Source organism: Aplysia californica, unplaced genomic scaffold (genome assembly GCF_000002075.1).
Source record: "Aplysia californica isolate F4 #8 unplaced genomic scaffold, AplCal3.0 scaffold00059, whole genome shotgun sequence".
Classification (NCBI taxonomy): domain Eukaryota; kingdom Metazoa; phylum Mollusca; class Gastropoda; order Aplysiida; family Aplysiidae; genus Aplysia; species Aplysia californica.
This window is the reverse complement of record NW_004797329.1, coordinates 1893482-1899517: the sequence shown is the minus strand read 5'-3', so window position 1 is coordinate 1899517 and position 6036 is coordinate 1893482.

The following is a 6036-nucleotide window of genomic DNA, read 5'->3' as shown; positions in this document are numbered from 1 at the left end:
CCCCCCCAAGCAATTAGCGAGTACCTACACAACCATTACTTCAGTGGAAAGTGTCTTTTTTATGTTTTACGGCGTTCACAACTACATGAGGCCATAATATGAGCGCGTGGGACACATCAAACATTTTCAGTTGATAGGAAGTTTTGAATTTTGCCTGGGTGGCAGTTGAAGCCTACTCTTATCGATTTTGGACTACCAAGGGATCTTTAACGTGCGCAACTTGCACACGGGACCTCCGAAATTTATCGCCCATATCCAAGAAGGCGAGGTGCTAGATCTTACCTTCCATAAGATCAGGGGTGTGGCTGAAAGACAGCAGTATGAAAGAGCCAAAGAGTAGCTGTAGAAATGCTTCAGAAAGAGTCAGGAACCCAGAGGAGGGGATAAAGGAGGTGAGGGGGTGGGGGCAGAAGGTGGAGACAAAAGCAGACGACAGAACTTTGCTAGAGAGCAGGTAAGGATGTGACAGAAAAAAAAAATTAGAGATGAAAAATTCCGTCGCTATGCGTATTCGAACCCGGGACCTATTGAATGAGAGGCGAACACCGTAACCTCTCGACCACGAGAGCCCCCAGGTCTTCCTTCGCATCCGCTGTGTTCTCAAGTATACACTAGTCCTATATTATAAAGCATACTTAATCTACCAAAATAATGATAATAGCGATGATATAGTATTAATACAAATGACAATAATAAAAGTAATAGTAGTAGGCTATTGTAAAATGTGAGGCAGCGTGGTGGAATTAGGATCTCGTCAAAATAATCAAATTGAAGAAACTTGCATTTTTCCACAGGTTTTTGAATTTTTATCAAATTTTTGTTTTTTGGCTCAACACCTTTCTGGCCCATTAAAGAACTCATTTCTGTGTGGATTTTTCTGAAAAAGGTTGATTAAAGGCACAAAAAATGTAAGTTTTCAGTTACCATGGACTTTTCAAATTTGGGAATAACTAATCTTTGGCGCCATTTTCTCACTAACTTTACCTCTGAAAACAGGCATTTGCAAATATCTCGAATTGTATTCAAGATAAATGGATATTTTTTTCATTAAAAAAAGACAAGTGAACACGCTTTAAGATTATACCAATAACTCTACATGCCCAAAAATTGACGAGAGCCTGACTCCACCACGCTACCTGACAAATATATTAATAATAATACTAGTAATAATTATAACACTACTACGACTAAATCGATAACAATGATAAAGATATTAATAAATTTATATATTAAGAATGATAATAACATGATAATGATAGGCTTATCATAAAATGATTTACTATTATTATTACTCTTGTCATAATAACCATTATTGTTATTGTTATAATAATGATTAAAATTATTATAATTATTAATTTCTATCATTACCATTATTGCTATTATTCTTATTCTTATGATTATGATTATGATTAATACGATTGCTATTATTACTAATATAAATTATATGATGATGATGATGATGATGATGATGATGATGATGATGATGATGATGATGATGATGATTGTAATATTTATTAATTCTTTTTATTGTTAAAATTTTTATTATTATTATTATTATTATTATTATTATTATTATTATTATTATTATTATTATTATTAATTCTGCTATCATTATTATTATTGTTAAGATTATGATGATTATTACGATGATGGTGATTGTTGTTGCTGTTATAATAATAACAATAATAAAAATAATATTATTATTATTACTATTTTTATTATCAATATCCATGTTATTATTATTATTATTATTATTATTATTATTATTATTATTATTATTATTATTATTATTATTATTAATATTATTATTATTATTATTATTATTATTATTATTATTATTATATTAATATTATTATTATTAATATTATTATTATTATTATTATTATTATCATTATTAATGCCCTGTGCACACCTTTACACACACACCTTTGCGACCTCATGTGTCTATCTTCCTTTGATGAAAAGAGAAAGTTAAGGAAAGTAGTGGCATGCCAATATGTGTGCTTTCTTTATTTTGCAAGAACTTGTGAGAAGAGACCAAGGATTAAGATCCATTTCACATTTAGCCTAATGAACGTACACTGTATTTTAAACGGTCTTCGGTTATATAACTGAAACAATTTACAAAAAATAATATATTAAAAAATAAAGAAAAATAACCCCACGCCAATACAGCAGAAACGTTCGCCAGTTTATGATGAGTAACTTTGTAAAGAGACACGTTGATGCAATGTGAGATCGTATGGTCATGCGGTCAACGAACTCTTAATTTTGTTCCCACAAACATCCTGTTCGGTGACATTTCAAGAACATTTTTTGTTTCGATATGACCTTCTCATGGTCGCAATTTTTTTGTCTTGTTTACTCCAACAAAATGCAAATTTATTTGGCCTTTTGATCTATGTCTTTTAACCAGTGCTGTGTTTTTGTCTTGACATAAATACCTGGCTCTTTTGTGGACAAACTGTTAAGCAGGGGGCTCTCGTGGCCTGGAGGTTAAGGTGTTGGCCTCTCATTCAAAGGTCCCGGGTTCGAATCCGGGTAACGACCAAAAAATTTTCTTCACTAAAATTGTCTCCTTTCACCTCCTTTCCTGCTCTCTAGCAATGTTCTGTTGTCAGCTTTCATTTCCACTTTCTGCCTCCACCCCCTCACCCCCTTTGCCCCCTCCTCTGGGCTCCTGACTCTTTCTGCAGCCTTTCTACTGCTACTCCTTGGCTCCTCATTACTGCTGTCTTTCTGCCACACCCCTGATGTTCTGGTAAGAAAGATTTACACCTTGCCTTCTCGGACAAGGGCGAAAAATCTCGGAGGGCCCGTGTGCAAGTTGCGCACGTTAAAGATCCCTTGGTGGTCTAAAATCGATAATAGTAGGCTTCGGCCGCCACCTGGGCAAAATTCAAAATTTCCTACCAACTGAAAATATTAGGTGTGTTCCGCGCGCTCATATGACCTTATGCAGTTGCGAGCGCCGTAAAACACTTTACAAAAACAAAAGACAAACTGTTAAGCAGTTTCAGATAACGCGAGGTCGAGTCGGAGGCAGATTCGGTGTTTGGCGTATTTTCAAGACAAAAAGGAAATACTTTCTTTTCTTTATGGTTGTTTCATTTTTAAAAATGTGAGAAAATGTTGATGTTTAATTCTTAGTAGATCTATATATGGAGAGGTGCAATTCCTCTTTTTTAATCAGCCAATTTTGTCACCTAAGTTTTGTACTTACTTACTTAATTGGTTGGGGAATAGGTATCGTTGTAAGTGGTACAATGACATAGCTACTCCTGTCCCTCCTCTCCAGGATCCATGAAAAGGTTGGCTCTAGTGCCGGGCGGCTAGGTTCCCAATTATTGAAAGCTGGGAATTGTAGGAATCGACTCCGAACCCAATTACTTACTTTCTACTAAAGTGATTTCCCCCGGTGGTTATCTGGTTGGCTCCGCGAACTTCTTCAGGATTTAGGATAACCTTGATTTCGGAACACTACGAAACATCAACTTTTATTTTCCCAAAACAATTTGTTTTTTTTTTTAAAAAGAAGATGATGATTTTTATGATTGAACGGACTGGTAACCGTTGGTTTATGTAAAAAGGAGTCGGAACTTTTCTTCCGTAGCATTAATCGTGGGGATCGGTTCCGGAATCGAATCTTCGCCCAGCTCTAGTTGGCTCTCCTCGACCCTCTTGAGACATCAGTTTTCCGCGGTCTTTCCATTTGTGTGTGATGTGGAGCCTTCATCTTCTCTGTTAAGTTTTATACCAACACAAACGTCCCTCAAACGCCGCCTCTATTCTGACGCATTTGCACTAAAAGAAAAACATCTGAGTAAAAATGAATAATCAAAGAAAAAAAAACCCCAAGTCAGTTTGATTTTATCAATTTTGTCAGAATATACTGTACTTGCTACGGTTTGGTAGAAATTTGTTATGACAGTAAACAAACTGCTGTTTTGTGAGCCAGCTGAACTGGCGCGCCGCATTTTAAGACTAAAAGGCGGATCGTGATTTGTCATTTTTCCACATTATTCCTTTTGTTGTATTGTCATTATTGTTTGCTGTTGCATACTCGGTATAGTATTTGCTTGAGGGGTGGGGGAAAGAAAGGAAAGAAGGGGGGGGGGTGGCACACACATATACGAACAGACACACAAGAGTGATAGATAGATAGATAGATAGATAAATAGTGAGAGAGAGATAGATAGATAGATAGATAGATAGATAGATAGATAGATAGATAGATAGATAGATAGATAGATAGATAGATAGATAGATAGATAGATAGAGAGAGAGAGAGAGAGAGAGAGAAAGAAAGAGAGAGAGAGAAAGAGAGAGATACGCATACACACACTCTCTCACATACATAAATACAAAGCGAAACCACTAACATCATTGGCTTGTAGAGTCATCTATGAAAGGTTGTATTCTGAATAGCAGACTGTCCCATCCAGAGACGCAAACCTGCAAAAGCAAATTTAGAATCTCATGTGTGAAGATTACGGAACAATTGCATTATGACGCCATTTGTAATGGATGTTTGTTTTGACTCCATTTCTTTTTCGATCGTCTTCTGTGTTTTTAGTCTTGAACTTCTTCAAGTTCAAGTTGTTTCTATTTTTCTTTTCTCTTGATTTGTCTTATATATAGGTTAGATTCTTCACCGTCACAAACAGAAGACCTAGGTTTGATTCCCATTAGGGGAGAATTCTTATCGCGTCGCTCAGTCTTTCTGCTGGAACGTTGTATCCCTCTCAAGCAGGGTCGAATCCTGTCTCCTAGGTTATTAACATTGTGCGATGGGGGCGGGGCGTAAAACAAGTACTTTGAAAATAATATTTAACTTATTTATAATAATAGTTTGTAGTCTAGCAACACTATTTCTGTACCCTAGAATTACTAAGTTATATCTGACCAGCACCTAGTTTAGAGACATTTGGCGTAAAAAAATATGTTGAGCTTCACAACATAAAATTGTCAAGCTTTTTCGAATGCAATTCTTTGAATATATTGATAACGACTCCCGAATAATCTTACCATTTTTTTACCTCTGTGTTTTAGTAACGCAAAACGGCCAAAAATGTCAGGTAGAATTTTGTAATTCTAAGGAAGCGATTTGTTGGCGGTCAATGCAATTTAAGAGTAACTCTCGGAACTAACATACTATTCATTGTATTTTCCCATCTCAGTCCACATAAGGATGAACATCATGGTCGTGTACACACGAACCTCCTAAACAACTACATTGTACTTGTACAAATGACAACTTCCCATTTCCCAAACACCAAACAGAAAAGCATATAATTTACCAGTGAATGGGTAAGCTACATAAACAAATTGTGACTAAAAACCCCCAAACCCGAACAAAAACAAAACGAAACAAAATTTAAAAAAACAACAACAAAAAACACAACAAAACAAAACAATATCAGTCCAACTGCGATGAGCATACCCATAAAACAAAGAAAAACACCCCCCCCCCAAAAAAAACAAAAACAAAACACCCAACAACACACACACACACAAAAAAACCACGCAGCGTTTTGTCGTCAAAGTAGTCATATCTTTATTTGCTTTTCTTCTTGTGACATTTTTGTGAGAAGAAATAAAGTCTATGAAATGGAACATTTTAAAAATCACGAAACTGTTCAACCATACAGACATAACATTCACCCCACGAGCAGGATCTAACAATGACAGAAAAGGGTGATTCTTTGGGTACTGAGATCTTCACTCTAGCACAAACAGACATAAACATAGTGAAATACCTCCCCGCCCCCTCTCTCCCATAATAAAAAAGGTGTACGTTTGTACAGATACACACGTACCACACACCCTCTCACCCACACACACACTTATACATAATAATGATATACAGGTGCCATGTACACGCAAACAAACATACATACACACACTTGCATATACACGCACGTACGCACACACACACACACACACACACACACACACACACACACATACATACATAAGTACACACACAAACACTCGCGCACACATGAATATACGCGCAAACACACAAACACACAC